Source organism: Balaenoptera ricei, chromosome 9 (assembly GCF_028023285.1).
Source record: "Balaenoptera ricei isolate mBalRic1 chromosome 9, mBalRic1.hap2, whole genome shotgun sequence".
Classification (NCBI taxonomy): domain Eukaryota; kingdom Metazoa; phylum Chordata; class Mammalia; order Artiodactyla; family Balaenopteridae; genus Balaenoptera; species Balaenoptera ricei.
In genome coordinates this window covers 47536557-47553316 of record NC_082647.1, presented here as the reverse complement: position 1 = coordinate 47553316, position 16760 = coordinate 47536557, and the positions used below count along the sequence as shown (strand labels likewise).

Sequence of the window (16760 nt, the reverse complement as noted above, 5' to 3'; positions counted from 1 at the left end):
TTAAAATTCTGCTTCCGCAAACGTTTCCTAAACCCTTTCCACAGTACTTGGCTTCTACAGATATTTTTTCCTGGTTTATCAGGTATTTAATTCATTGGTTAACCAAACAAATCAAAAAGTTCTGTACAGGCATCTGCTAATTCAGTGGTAAAACACACCTTCCCGATCTCCAACTCCTGGGGACCAGCTGTTGCCATTGGTGTCATCTGAGGCATCCACTATTCCTTGACCCCCCTCTAGACCATGACTTTGATGACTAGAGTGCTTTAATATTACGATTTTCTTTAAAATATTCCCATATAAGCACTGGAATGTATCTGTGTGTGTATGTATGTGACTTGATTTTTTTTTAATAGACTTTTTTTTTTAACATCTTTATTGGAGTATAATTGCTTTACAATGGTGTGTTAGTTTCTGCTGTATAACAAAGTGAATCAGCTATATGTATACATATATCCCCATATCCCATCCCTCTTGCGTCTCCCTCCCACTCTCCCTACCCCACCCCTGTAGGTGGACACAAAGCACCGAGCTGATCTCCCTGTGCCATGCGGCTGCTTCCCACTAGCTATCTGTTTTACATTTGGTAGTGTATATATGTCCATGCCACTCTCTCACTTCGTCCCAGCTTACCCTTCCCCGTCCCCGTGTCCTCAAGTCCATTCTCTGCATCTGCGTCTTTATTCCTATCTTGCCCCTAGGTTCTTCAGAACCATTTTTTTTTTTAGATTCCATGTATATGTGTTAGCATACGGTATTTGTTTTTCTCTTTCTGACTTACTTCACTCTGTATGACAGACTCCAGGTCCATCCACCTCACTACAAATAACTCAGTTTCGTTTATTTTTATGGCTGAGTAATTTAATAGACTATTTTTTAAGCAGTCTTAGGTTCTCAGAAAATACAGAGAATTCCCTCATCCCTCCTGCCCCCCAGACACCCAGCCTCCCCCACTATCAACAGCTGATTTTTCATCAAGATTTAAATTCTGTGTTTCGTCCAATGTTCTTTATCTTGAAAACCATCCCTCTGATAGTGTTGTTACTCAAAATGAACAGAATAAGTACCAAAGATTAGTAGAATTTTAAAAACGTAGTTTAAGTGTTAGTTTTTTACTGTCTTACATTCATGTAATGTAGTCATATTTTCTGCCAATAATACCAAGTATTATTGGTTCTTAAGATGGAATTAAATGTCTTAGAGATCAGAGTAGTAGCTGGCACATCAAAGGCAGTTAGTTTTTGTTGACTTCATTGATATTCTGTTCCTTAAAGAGTATTGTGACTTCTAGATGCTTCATCATCTGAACAGACTTCAGCCTGGAAGAAGAATGGCTGCCATCACTGGTGCCAGTAGCCTGGTGGTCTTTAAATGGCCTTTGCCCAAGCAGGACTGGAGCCCCTTCCTTGGGGTGAGGGGTTGACTTCACTGAGATGCCAAGCAATCCATCAGTGCAAAGGAAGGACAGTAGATGGGGAGATATCTCAGTTTGCAGAAGCAATGGTTGCACCACTCCGATTGCATATAGCCTCAATCAGCAGGCCTAATTTTAGGAGATGTAAAACAAAAACTCAGTTGAGTGAAGTGAACTAAAAATAAACCCCCATTTATTCTGTTATAATTCACTTCCTCAGATGATAGGTCTGTTCCATTTAAGCAAAATTCTTTCCCTGTCATAACTGTCATAAAGATGTTTCGATGATTATTAAGAACAATGAAAGCCTACATTTCATCTTGATTCATTGCAGCTGTCGTGACCTTCTATCTATTTCTGCTCTCCTCTAGAGTTGCTGGCATTCAGTGAAACAGATGCTACTGTATTTTTAAGGGAGGGTTTGAGGTGGCCCCATTTTATTAAAAATATACAAGGAGTGTCATTAATAAGAGTATGTTGTATGAGTCACACTTCGGTGCCCTGGCAGGCCCTCCTGTGATTCTCATGACAAAAATACTTGTTTTATTTTAAACTCACAGTGTATTTTCACATTAAATAACTAATTTTATTTTAGTGAATTTTGGGCAGTGTTTATTATATATAAGGTGTTGTGCTGAGCACTGGAAAGGTTAAGACATAATTTCTGCCTCAAGGAACTTACTTGGGAAGGACAGGTGCACATCAAGATGTGAAACATATGATCTCAGCAACTGGCACCAGGATTCTTCTTAAGGAGGGACCTGTCTTTGGGAACATGTCTTTATAAACTGTGAAGAGGTAGGGCGGGGCGTGGAACTTGAGGGCAGGAATGAAGCAATAACAAGAATGACTAAATGGCACCACAGGAAGCAAGGGGAAGAATTTGCTTTGTTCCTAAGAGGCTGAGCAGAGGGAAAAGATAGTTAAGAAGGGAGCGAGAGAGAGGAGCCAGAACACTGGTTTGAGGTGGGTGACTAGGAATGCTGGGCCAAATGAATCCTCCTGTATTGGGATGAGGAGCGGCCATGTGAGGGCCAGGGATACCCAGCGCTCGATGCGAGGTTGCTGCCGGGAATCTGGAAGCGAGCATGCCCATGGCGCATAAAAGCCCCTTAAATTGCAGAAATCTTTGGGAGGGATTGGGATTCCCAAGCGCATCAAGAATGGCTCTGCTCTTAAGGGCTCAGGAAACCTCAGCTGATATCTGCATATCTGGGTTAAACTTCTAAAATGTATGGCGATTATACGATAAGTGGATGAGTTGAAATGCAAAGAATTAATTCTGACTCAGATTAATTTAGGCTTCTCCGGAAGAGGCTTTATAGCTAGGCCTTGGAAGATGAATGTGATTTTAACTGGCAGAGTTGGAGGAAAGGGGCATATCATCCAGAGAGAATGCATGAATCTTGACCTTAAGATACCAAGCGCATGACCAATACGGGGGATGGGGAACTGGGCCAGGTGGGTGGGATATAAAATGTGTGGGGTGGAAGGTGGAAACATGGACTGCGGTCAGATTCTAGAAGACCTTAAACACCATGCCAAGTGAGTTTTATCCTAATTCTGTGGATGTCTCATCTAGATCTAAAGAAGAAAATTGCAGGAAGAACATGAAAGGTTAACCAGAGAGTGGAGATTTTTGAAAGTGAGAGGCATATTATGAGAGCATTTAAATCCATGACTCTCAGACTTCCTACCCTCACCTGCACACCTGAAGGCTGCTGACGTACTCCCATTGCTACTAAGGGAGCTGTGGTTTAAGTGGTGTGGGGAGAAGTGAAACATGGACACAAAAAGTGGAGGTGGAACGAGAAAGGGTGATAGGAATTTGAGACACACTTTGGAATTAAAGTTGCTAGTAGACAGATTTGACAAATCATAGAACATCAAGAGTGTGATACAGAGAGTTCTTGGTTTCGAGGTGGTTAACATGAAGGATATTGCTGAGATCCATGTCACAAGAGGAGTAACAGGTGCACAGGTGTGTGTGTGTGTGTGTGTGTGTGTGTGTGTGTGTATGTGTGTGTGCACATGTGTGTGTGATTTGGGGGATGATATGGGGGAGATAGTGAGTTTGTTTTGGATGTGCTGAGTTTAAGGTGCTAGTGGGACACTTACGTGGAGATGTTCAGCAGTCAGTTGGAAACATAAGCCGGGGGCTGCAAACTCAACTCATTTTGAGGTGACCTATGTATGTTGCATAAGTGCCAGCAAGGCCCAAAGGTAGACTGAGTAGATTCCAGGTGTTTCTGCTCTGCTGGCACATTCCTGAACCTTACCCAGCAAGTAATATGTCCAAGTGTCTGGTTTCCGCCTGCTCTGTCCCTGCCCATAGGAGACGTTCAATGAATTTTGTTGTAGAATGCATGAGAGCAACAGTCTCAGTTTGGCAATGCTAGAACTAAGGAGTTATACTTTTCTTGCAAATTATGGCATACAAGTACCTAATTTCCAGTATTTACTTATATTTGATGTTTTGTCCATATATATCTAGATGTAACAAATATTTTCCTAATAACAAAAATATATAACTTTACAAAAGAGGTTTAAAAAATACATAGGGAAAAAGGCAGAGAGAAAGGTGAAAGAACCATATAGTCTTAATCCTGCCTTCTTTCCTTTGTTTGTTTCTTTTGACACATTACATAGTATTTTATACTACTTTCTCTGTTATTTATTTATTTATGTTAGATATTGATTGTTTACTGTTTTTTCATTTTTGAGGAGGTGTATTTGACTCTTTACATTTCCACATAATTTTTTTCAAAATTGTAAATTTAAAAAAAGATTTTAATACAATTTTTAACGGTTACTTTCCATTTACAGTTATTACAGAATATTGGCTGTATTTCTCATGTTGTACAATACATCCTTGAGCCTGTCTTACACCCAATAGTTTGTACCTCCCACTCTTCTGCCCCTATGCTGCCCCTCCCCTCCCTCCCCACTGGTAACCACTAATTTGTTCTGTATATCTGGGAGTCTGCTTCTTTTACATTATATTCACTAGTTTGTTGTATTTTTTAGATTCCACATACAAGTGATATTATACAGTATTTATCTTTGTCTGACTTATTTCACTTAGCATAATGCACTGCAGGTCCATCCATGTTGCTGCAAATGGTAAAATTTCATTCTTTTTTATGGCTGAGTAGTATTCCATTGTGTGTGTGTGTGTATGTGTGTGTGTGTGTGTGTGTGTGTGTGTATACATGTATATATATCTCACATCTTCTTTATCCATTCATCTGTTGATGGACACTTAGATTGCTTCCATATCTTGGCAATTGTAAATAATGCTGCTATGAATGTTGGGGTGCATGTACCTTTTTGAATTAATGTTTTTGTTTTTTTCAGATATATACCCAGGAGTGGAATTGCTGGGTCATATGGTAGTTCTAATAATGTTTTACCAGCTATCTGGGGATCCCTTAGCCCAGTAAGCTGACACATAAAATTTACCATCACACTGTGTAACTTTAAAGAATACACTTTGAACTCCTGTTGTTTTGGGTCAGCATTTGACATTATGTTTGGGCCCTCTGTTTTGTGAAATGCGGTCATTGGTGCCCATACCATTTGCTCCATCTCTTTTCTATCTTCCACTTCCCAAATTTTCTCAGCTGTATTTTTTATTTTGTTTTTATTTTTTAAATTAGCATATTGTAAGATTGACTTTTTCAGGGAACGGTAACATCCCTGTGAATTACGTATAACACACATAGAGATTTGTGTAACCACCACCACAATCAGGATACAGTGTGGTTCCATTACCCAAAAACTCCCCAGTGCTACCCCTTTGTAGTCACACCCTCCTCATCCTTTACCCCTGGCAGACACTGATCTGTTCTCTGTCACTATAGTTTTGCCTTTTCCAGAATGTCTTTGAAATATAAGCATATGGTATGCAATTATATGAGCCTAAGTTCTTCACTTGAGAGTCGTCCATGTTGTGTATCAAGTGTTCTTCCTTTTTTTTGCTTTTTTAATTTATTTTTTATTTATTTATTTTCAGCTGCATTGGGTCTTCATTGCTGCGAGCAGGCTTTCTCTAGTTGCGGCGAGCGGGGGCTCCTCTTTGTTGCGGTGCGCTGGCTTCTCATTGCAGTGGCTTCTCTTGTTGCGGAGCATGGGCTCTAGGTGCATGGGCTTCAGTAGTTGTGGCACATAGGCTCAGTAGTTGTGGCTCGTGGGCTCTGGAGCACAGGCTCAGTAGTTGTGGCACATGGGCCCAGCCGCCAGGCAGCATGTGGGATCTTCCCGGACCAGGGCTCGAACCCATGTCCCCCGCACTGGAAGGCAGACTCTTAACCACTGCGCCACAGGGAAGCCCAAGGGTTCTTCCTTTTTATTTTCTTATTTTTATTCCATTGCTGGGTAGGATTTCATACGTTTAATCCATTCACTCACTGAAGGACATGTGGGTTGTTTTCTGCTCTTGGAGATTGTGAATAAAGCTGATATAAACCTTCAGGTACAAGTTTTTGTATGAACATATGTCTTTGTTTATCTAGGGTAAGTACCCGGGAATGAGATTACTGGGTCATATGTTAAGTGTATGTTTAACTTCATATGAAACTGCCAAACTGTTTGCTAGAGTGGCTGTACCATTCTACAATCTTATCAACAATGTATGAGAGTTCCAGTTGTTCTTCATTCTCACCAGCACATAGTACTGTCAGGTTTTTGTTTTGTTTTGCTCTATTTAGCCATTCTAATAGGTGTGAGGTGGTATCTCATCATGGTTTAAATTCCCCCAATGGCTAACGATACTGAACATCTTTTTATGTTTTTATTTGTTTTCTATGTATACTCTTTGGTAAAACACCTAAGTTTTTTAACTAGGGTTTTTTTTTTTTCTTACTGTTGAATTTTGGGAGTTCTTTATACATTTGGATGCAAATCCTTTGTTGCATCTGCAATTTGAAAATATTTTCTCTCAATCTGTAGCTTGTATTTTCATTCTCTTAGTAGTGTCTTTCCCAAAACAAAAGTTTAAAATTTTTGATAAAGTCCAATTCAGTAATTTTTTCTTTTATAGGTTGTGCTTTTGGTGTCTTGCCTAAGAACTCTTTACCAAACTCCAGGCCACAAAGATTTCTCTGTTTTCTTCTAAAAATATTATAGTTTGACATTTTACATTTAGATCTATGATCCATTTTGAACTAATTTAAGTATAAGGTATGAGGCTTAGGTTTAGTTTCATTTCTTTGCATATAGATGTCCAATTGTTCCAACATCATTTGTTGAAAAGACTAGCCTTTCTCTATTAAATTGCCTTTGCACCTTTGTCAAAAATCAGTTGACCACCATTGTGTGGATCTATTTCTGAATTCTCTATGCTGTTCCATTGATCTATGGATCTACTCCTTTGCCAGTACCATGCCACTTGACTACTGTGCCTGTAGTAAGTCTAAAAATCCGATAATGGTGAGTCCTCCAACTTTCACTTTGGCAAAATTGCTTTAGCTGTTTAGTTCCTTTCCCTTTCTATATAAATTGTAGAATCAGCATGTCTGTATCTATTTTAAAATCTTATTGAGATTTTAATTGGCATTGGAGAATTGAACTATAAATCTATGTGTCTATAAATATCTATAAGTCTCTGGGTCTTTACTATGCGGAGTCTTCCAATTCATGAACACAGTATATCTCTTCATTTATTTAGGTCTTCTTTATTTCATCAGCATTTTAGTGGTATTTAGAATCCATATCCTATGCGTATTTTGTTTGATTTATGCGTAAGCATTTCATTTGCACTTGGACCTATTTTAAGGTATCATGGGTTTTTTTTTTAAATGCCAGTTTCCAGTTGTTTATGAGTAATATATAAAAATATGATTAATTTTTGTGTGTTGACTTTGTATCCAATAACCTTGCTAAACTGACTTTCACTTTTTGTGTATTGAAATTTTCTACATAGAAAATCATGTTGCCTATGAATAGGGACAATTTTATTTCTTCCTTTCCAATCTGTATGCCATTTATTTCTTTGCTTTACCTTATTGTACTCACTAGGACTTCCATTTATGATGCTGAATAAGAGTGATGAGAAGGGAGTATCCTTGCTTGGTCCTGATCTTAGAGGGAAAATATTTCATCATTAACTACAATGTTAGCTATAGTTTTTTTGTTGATGCCTTTTATCTAATTGATAAAGTTCCCTTTCATTCCTACTTTGATGAGAGTTTTTGTCATGCATGGATGTTGAATTTTTTCAGATGTTTTTTCTGCTTCAATGTATGTGATCATGTGATTTTTCTTCTTTAGACTGTTAATATGGTGGACTTTATTTATTTATTTATTTATTTTAATTTTATTTATTTATGGCTTTGTTGGGTCTCCGTTTCTGTGCGAGGGCTTTCTCTAGTTGCAGCAAGTGGGGGCCACTCTTCATCGCGGTGCGCGGGCCTCTCACTATCGCGGCCTCTCTTGTTGCGGAGCACAGGCTCCAGACGCGCAGGCTCAGCAATTGTGGCTCACGGGCCCAGTTGCTCCGCAGCATGTGGGATCTTCCCAGACCAGGGCTCAAACCCGTGTCCCCTGCATTGGCAGGCAGATTCTCAACCACTGTGCCACCAGGGAAGCCCCTGGTGGACTTTATTGATTGATTTTTCTATATTGAACCAGCCTTGCGTTCTCAGACTAAACCCTACGTAGTTGTAGTTTATTATTCTTTTTATATATTACTTGATTCTAGCAACTTCTTCATAGTTAAGGATAATAACATTTGCCTTCTGTTATGTAACCATAATTAAGTGTTTCTTGTTTTGTCTCTAGAAGTTGAGGCCTGTAGAGGTAAGGTAACTTGCCTAAGTTATGCCACTAATAAATGGTGGATCCAGGATCCCATCCAAGATGAGGGGACTCTAGAACCCTCATTTTTAACTGCAGAAACGTCTGTCTCCCACTGATAGAAGGCTGATGGGCCCCTCCATGGGTGACTCACTCTATCAAGACTGCTTGGCCCATGACAAACTGGACCCAGATGCTTCCGTAAGTGGTAACTCAGCCAGATCAGAATAGTACATTGTAGAACTGACCCTTGAGCCCAGCTCTTTCCACTATGTCATACTGCCTTCTTAACAGCTAGCCGGCAAATAGACTTTTGGCAGCCCAACAGCACCAAAAGAAGTGGCCAGGGAAGAACAAACGATGTCAGGAGCATGGACCACAGAGACATCAGGCGGGGTGTAGAGGATCACCTGCAGGCCAAAGAAGGACTCCTTGGGTGCTAAATAGAGAAGGAAGGGCCTGCCACTCTTCATCAGTGGGGCCCAGAACTGGAGTGAGGTACAAGGGTGATGACGGAATTATAGAGCACATATGCTGAGCAGACTAGGTCTGTTGACCTAGGGGCCTGACCCAGAGGGGTTTGAAAGCAGGTTCTGTAATGGATGAGAATATCATCGGATCCAGCAGCGAGACCCTTTCAGTGCTGTCCTTGAGCTAATCTGTAAGTCATTGTTTCTCTAGGGTCCAATCCAAGTCCAGACCCAGAGGCTTCTGTTGGATTCTCCATCCAAAGGGCCCAGTAAAGTGACGGTGAGAAAAGAAAGTCTAGATACATTTACATTATCATCTATAATAGGTGAAATACTTTGGAAACATCTTGAACTTTCTAGAAATTTTGGAATTTCCCATCTTTTGATTATTTTTGTTACCTTTGTCTCCTTTCATATTTGAGCAGTGCTCATAATCTTTATTTCAGAGTCAACAAAGGGAGGCCATATGCTGAAAACCCTGCATTTTTCCCTGCAGCCAGCAAGGAGGTGTGAAAGGAGAGTAGGGGACCTAGGTGGACCAACAGGGTTGGCCCACGCAAGCTTCTGTGTTACCTGAAGAGGGAGTTTCAGATACAGGCTATTTACAGTTGAAGGCATCAGCCTCACAGCGTAGGGTTACTCTAAGCAGTTTCCATTTTAAGTACTCTCAGCCCTCCCCCCTGCCAAGACAGCTGCTGGCTCACGTTTTTTTTTTTTTTTTTTCTTTTTTTGAAACATCTTTATTGGAGTATAATTGCTTTACAATGGTGTGTTAGTTTCTGCTTTATAACAAAGTGAATCAGTTATACATATACATATGTTCCCATATCTCTTCCCTCTTGCGTCTCCCTCCCTCCCACCCTCCCTATCCCACCCCTCTAGGTGGTCACAAAGCACCGAGCTGATCTCCCTGTGCTATGCGGCTGCTTCCCACTAGCTATCTATTTTATGTTTGGTAGTGTATATATGTCCATGCCACGCTCTCACTTTGTCACAGCTTACCCTTCCCCCTCCCCATATCCTCAAGTCCATTCTCTAGTAGGTCTGTGTCTTTATTCCCATCTTGCCCCTAGCTTCTTCATGACCTCTTTTTTTATTTTCCTTAGATTCCATATATATGTGTTAGCATACGGTATTTGTTTTTCTCTTTCTGACTTACTTCACTCTGTATGACAGACTCTAACTCCATCCACCTCACTACAAATACCTCCATTTCGTTTCTTTTTATGGCTGAGTAATATTCCATTGTATATATGTGCCACATCTTCTTTATCCATTCATCCGATGATGGACACTTAGGTTGCTTCCATGTCCTGGCTATTGTAAATAGAGCTGCAATGAACATTTTGGTACATGACTCTTTTTGAATTATGGTTTTCTCAGGGTATATGCCCAGTAGTGGGATTGCTGGGTCGTATGGTAGTTCTATTTGTAGTTTTTTAAGGAACGTCCATACTGTTCTCCATAGTGGCTGTATCAATTTACATTCCCACCAACAGTGCAAGAGGGTTCCCTTTCCTCCACACCCATCAGACTGTTCTCAGAGTCCATCATTCAGCCTTGGCTGTCCTTTCTGGCCCTGGCAAAGGCCTAGCACTTAGCTCCTTGGGCCCCAGCCTCTCTCTCTCTCTTTCTCTCTCTCTCTGCCCTTCTTTTGCTTCTGATGCCCTTCCCTGCCCCTTCCTTCCTACTCTGGCTGTCACGCTCCATGTGAAGCAGCATCTGCCGTGGTCCTGGGCCCGAAGGCAGTCGGGCCACTCCCCCTACCCAGCTGCAGGCTTGCCATGTATTTCCTGGGTGTTCAACCTCCACTATTTTCCTGGGTGATGTCATTACTAAGGGGTTAGCATGGTGGTTAAGAGAGCCTGACTTGCCTGGGCTCACCTCTCAGCTCTCCACTTACTAGTGGTAGATAGCCTGCTTCCCCTCTGTGCCTCATCCGTAAACTGGAGATGATACTCATAACTAGTACCTACATCATGAGATTGTCCAAGTGCCCTTTAAATGAATTAATACACATAAAGTACTTGGAACAGTGCCGGGCACACACAACTGCCTTCCCATTTCTTTGTGTTATTGCTGTTGCTGTCACCCTTTGCATGTTGCAGCTTCCTTACCCAGACTCCAAAGTCACCTGTGTGTGCATAGTAAAGAGAAAGAACCACATCTCAGTGAAAGTTGATTATTTCAAATGAAGGAGAGGAAGGAGTCACAGGTTTCAAGCTTCGATGAATGGGAGAAAGCCTTTGACAGAAATGGTAATGCTGGGAGTGATGAGCTGGAACTGATGACAGTGGGGCTGTCTCACTAGTTTGCAAATTAATCTGCTGGGATGGGAGCATATTTCTTTTTGATAGTACTTTTTGTCTAAAATAAATAGAAGATATGACACCTCAACCAGTTTTTGAAACAGTGTTCCAACTATGTATCATTTCTTAGCAGTTCCTAGCGCCAGGTCCTTGACTACCAATGCTAGGCTCTATTTTGAGTTTACAAGGTTGTTCTTCCCAGGTCCAACATAGGTTTTTAAAGCAGCCTTTCTTATAACTTTAATTTTAGTCTTGAAAGCCTGGGAATGTTGGCATTATCGAATAAGAGAGAATGGTGCTGAATCCCCATTTCTTGGGACAAGGTGACTAAAGGATAAACGTGTGAAGACAGTTTGAAGAATCAGGGCTGTGGCGTAACCTCAAAGGCAGTGGCTTCTCTTCCCATACCTGCATGTTTTGTTGCAGCAGACAGATGTCAAAAATCTAGGGGCTTAAAGTTTATATAGATTTCACTTCAATAAAATACTGCTCACAGTTTTTTTTAAAGCTGGATATGCTGGTACTAATAGAGGAATGGCTTATTTTTTGCATGCTAAGAGTTGCCACTCAAAAATAAGAGGAAAAGCAATATGTAAAAGCTATAATATTTGGCAAGATATGAGTAGTGCTATAGAGAATTACAAATGATGTGCTTTGGAGGGGCTGTGGATCATATAAAGAAAAGGCTAGTTGAAGAAGTTTAAAAAAAAACATCTTGTATAGAAAACTGTTTTTGATGTAGAGCTTAAAGGAGAAGAAAAAGTTTGGGCAGGTACAGCAGGGCTGAGGCAGCAGGAGTATTCCCAGAAGAGGCAGAAGCATGAGCACAGGATTGGAAGTACAGTTGTAGGTAGGGAGGCACTGCTATACAGTGGAAATGCTTTATTACACTGGTGTGGGTAGAAAAATGTTGGCATTTATAGGTAAACTCAGGGTAGAATATAGAAATACAGTCAAGCCCAGCAGGTGATATTAATGAGGACTTTGACTTTTTTATCCCAAGGGAAATGGAAAACCATTGCAGGTTTTGAGCAGAGTCACTTGATCCGGGTGGCAGGGGCATTACTCAGGGTAAGCATGTTGTTCTAGGAACAAAAAAGGGCTCTTTATCTGGCCTTCCAGGATCAGGAGGCCTCCTGGAAAATAGCCAAGAGACAAGTGTGAAAAGAGCAGAGAGATTAGCTCAAGCTAAGGTCCAGAGGTGAGCTCCAACCTGGAAGGCTCAAGAAGTGGAAGGTCTGGGCTGGTCGCTAAGGGCCTTGTGCAACATGACGGGATTTGAACTTGATTCTGAGGGCAGTGGGGCACCAGCAGAGATTTTTATGGAGGGGAGGGACATGGTAAGTGCCATGTCCCTTATACTGATCACTCTGATGGCTGTGTGGAAAGGGATGAGACAGGAGGCAGGAAGACCAGGTGAGGGAATCCAGAAGTGCTGGTGGCCTGCATTAAGTCAGCATCACAGAGATGGAGAAAAGGAGCCAGATTCTAGAGTAATCACTCAGGAAAAATCAACAGGAGTTTGTGATGGAGTGGCTGTTGAGAACAAGGAAGAGGGAAGGGTCTGAGATGGCCTCCAGGTCCTTGGGAAAGGAGGTAGCTGCCAGCATATGGTAACCAAAGCGATGCCAGTGGGTGAGATGACTCTGAGGGATGGACTTCCTCATGCATGTAGAGAATAGGACCAGACTCCCCTATAGTCTATAGCCCCAACGAAAGGGTCCTAACTCTGCTTTACCTCCTGATAAGCAAGTGGCACTCTGTGAGGCAGCTCTGTACTCCAGGTAACAGTCCTGGGTCTGTAGACAGTTGTTTAAGAAGCCAGGCTTTAAAAAAGGAGGATAGAAGGTATTTGGATTTCTGAAAATGAGAAATGAAACTGTTAGATCTCAAAATGCCTCATTCTGGAACAGCCTGGCTTGTGCATATTTGGGGTGCAGGGAACATTGTGTCAGGCCTGACAGGGGAAAGTTCATTTTCTCTGAAAATATTTCCTGTCTCTCTTTTGGATCTCAGGCTCTCTCTTCTCCTACATAAAGACAGTAGCAGCCGGAGGAAGGTAGTGCCAGTTCTGGCTGTCCTTGCGATTCAGATTTAGTAAAGAAATGCAAGTACCCTGGCGACTGATACCTGTCTGCCCCCAAGTTTGGAGGAAGCAGGAGGAGGCTGAGGGCTGGGCTAATGAGCAGGTTGTGTACCTGGAAACCTGAGTACTAACTTGAGGTTTAACAGCCACATTGGAGAAAGCCCCTTTGGGAGACTGCAAGGCTGGCATCGTACTGGAATGATTGGGTTTAGATCATCTTTGAGACAAACAACCTACTAGATTTGGATCAACCCCCTAGATTTTGATTAGGGTTTCTCACAGAAACCAGGATCAATCAGACAGACATAGTAATGGCATAGGGTGGCAGGGTCACAAATAGCAGGAGGACATGCATTTCATTCCATTTGGGCTGGACTGCCATCCCCCTCCCCCAAACTATACCGAAACCTGATCAACTGGCTTGTTGGAACGACAAATGGATATGCTAAAGCTTTTATAATTTATCAAGACAGGAGGACATCCTCACCCTTGTCCCAGTTAGTACTGTTTCTAATATTCCTGGTTCACTTCCGTTTTTCAGCCTGTATTTGGCAGGGCGATGGGCTAATTTGCATTACTGTTCTACTGTTTTGCCTCTTTTTAGGATCCAGGCTATTCCACTGGAAGCTTGTTTTAGAAGAACCGAGTCAACAAAAGCTTTGTGTGGAACTCAACAAATTGTCACACTCGATAACAATGTTAAGAAAGAACAGGAGCAAACTTTGAAATGTTTTAGTTTTTTGTTTTGTACGTAGGGGGACGGGGAGGCGTGTTTGGTGGATATATTTGCCATGGAAAAGTGTTCAGGAGTGACTGTCTCTCTCGATTATATTTTTAGTGAAGTTGCCAATAATCAGGATTTACATAGAATAAAAGACCCAGTGAATATTTGAAAATCTTCTCTTTCCTGTTTCTGTATACTGTAACCGCGGTAACAAGACTTCTTAGGCTTGTAGATTTTTAAGAAAGCAAATTACGGATGAATTGTTAATAAATATTGAAGATGGAGTAGAAACAACTGTCACGGTAAAATATGGTCTTCGATGTGCAAATGAATATGTCCTTAGATGTCCTTTTGTACAAAACCAATTAAGCTGTGGTCCCCTTAGCCATGAAGTTATTCGCTCTTTCCTACCTCACAGGAGAGGACTGAAGGATACGATACTAATATCAGGTGAGGGAGAGCCCTCTGGTGGAAAATCATCAGGGCAGACAGTGGCACAGGAAAAAAAGCAGAGAAGTCAAAGAAGGAATGTTAAAGTTAGTCCAGCGAGTTGAACTGCAAAACATAAACATGATGGGACTTGCCATATCCTCCTGCTGATTTGGAAGATATTTATCAACAAGTCTGTCATGTGGAATTGTCAGGAATGTATTGAGGCTTGTGCTAAGTAGGAACTCAAATTAAAATCATTATTCCAAGGATACACAATGTTCTTCATAGGCCTCACCTAAAAAGCTTGGGATGGACAAGGTCAGGGAGTGGGGGGTGCATTTTTGGTAATAAATTTAAAAATCTAAAGTAGATGAGACGAACACTGCCACCCCTACTCAGGGGTTGTTAGAGATAGGGTTCCAGTTGCTTCTTTAAACAGAAGAATGCAATTCATTGTGTTGTTCTTCTTGTAACTAGGAAGACAATTACAAAGCACTTTCACCCCCTAATCCCTGACCATAATACATGCCTGAGATTATAATGCCACATTTTTACAAAAATTTTCATAGTCTCTTGGCTAGGGTCATGATATTTCTGTTGGCCCTTTATTCTTATTACTAATTATTTGTAAATATGAGAGGAGACTTTAAAAATCTTAAAATTTTGCAGTTTAAAATGACTTACTGGCTAACTGTTTATAGAGAGAGATTTAAAAAATCATATTGTGTGGAAAATACCCCGCTGTACATGTGCATTCATACATACATTCCTAAAAAACATATATCGTTAGGGTTGGGGCCCCTGGCTTATAGCTCTGTTATTGACCATCATCCGTGAGCCCCTCTCAAGGGGTCAAAAAGCATGTTTCCAGGCAACAAGAAACTGACTTTGAAGCTTATGCCCTACAAGACCTGTGTAAGATGCATCACCAGTGCAGTAGAGTCGGCCGGTGAAAATGTGGACCCAGCACCTTTTAGCTAAAACCACAATTGCCTTCATTTCCAGTCTGTGACACTGGAGAGTCTCTGACTGTCTAGTTGGCAAACCTGGTTTGTCCTTTTCTGACAAATGGCCGTATGGAGAAAATGGCTATAATAGCAAGAGCTTGTAAATCCTATCTGTCCTTCAAGGACCATCTCAGTAAGGTCTCCTGTCTTCCTTGCAGCCTGAACTCTCGGGGTCTTCCTCTCTGTGAGACTCACATGGGCGCTCAGTCATATGCTGCGTTGTATGGTGGCTTAACTCCTTGCACGGGTGTCCTGTCTCACTGGTAGATGCATATGCCCTTGAGGGCAAGGCCAGTGTGTCCTGGGTCTAGTTCATTCACACTCATTCATTCATTCACTCGTTCATTCATCCAATAAATAGTTTTTGAGACTATCTGGGGCCAAGTTTTACTCTCTGGAGATGTACTGGTGAACAAAACGAACAAGATCTCTTTCCTGCCTGTGGGAGTGGTGAACCTTCAACTCATACCCACAACTGGAAATTTTCCACAAGGAAAGATAAATATAAATATATACACTGTGATAAAACTTAACAGAGGAAAAAAGAATATAGTGCCATAAGAGAGAACCCTGGATGGCCTTATTTATGTTGGGGGTCAGAAAACACCACCGAAGTGGAAATGTTTAAGATGAAAACCAAAGACATGGTATTCCCCATGTACTAAAAAGTACTTCTTACTTCGAGAAATGTTTCATCAGCTCTCAGGTCACGTGGTATAATACTGCTAACTGCGGAGGATCCTCCTGGCTGTGTCTTCCAGTGCGACCCCACCCTTCCCTTATTTGCCACCAACCAGTGTATGTTCTTTCTGGTGCTCCCCGGTTCCGATAGCCCATGGAGACCCTGCCGTGTCAGCACAAGCTATAGTGGAAGTGAAACAGTTGGACCTCAGTGTTACTTGCAGAGATAGGACAAAGGTTCTTCTTGTGAACATATTTACAAAGCATTTTAGCAGTCTAGAGAGCAATTATGCTAACCACAGCACCATGCCCTTGATCGCTATAGTGCTTCAAAATAAAAAGCACGTGGCCTTTGGAATTCAGCAGATCTGGGTTTGAAGCTAGCCCTGTGACCTTGAAGAGATTATTTCATAGTCTGTTTTCTCATCTGTAAAATGAGGGCAAACTCACTTGAAACTCACAAGGTTTTGTGAGGATTAACATAACGCACCCAGACACAGAGGAGAAGGCAGTCACTAAACCTTCATTGCAATCCCCTGTACTTCTTTCTTTCTGGATTTGGTCCGGGAGGGACCTGGGGGCACCAGGCAGCGTAATTATTCAGAACCTGGGAGCAGGAGTCAGGAATACACAGACAGAAGCCCAGATAAGTGGGTGGGGCTCACCTAGGAGGAGAAAGAGGGGCTTTGCATTAGGGCTCCTTAAGACTTATGGGAGTTTGATCACAAGAAAGAGTCTGTTCTAGGTCCCCCAGGAGAGGGATGTGAGCCGGGCAGGAGGTAAGTTTCCCTCAAGACCCGAGACCCATAGGTAACTGCATTGGTGAGATGGGCCTTGGGAGT

General features: G+C 41.7%; 1 protein-coding gene across 2 annotated transcripts in view; it reads left to right on the top strand.

Moving 5' to 3' along the window:
- The window catches only part of WIPF3 (WAS/WASL interacting protein family member 3), a 90795-nt gene that overhangs the window by 42007 nt on the left and 32028 nt on the right, over nucleotides 1–16760 (top strand). The gene's annotated exons all lie outside the window — the stretch shown is intronic.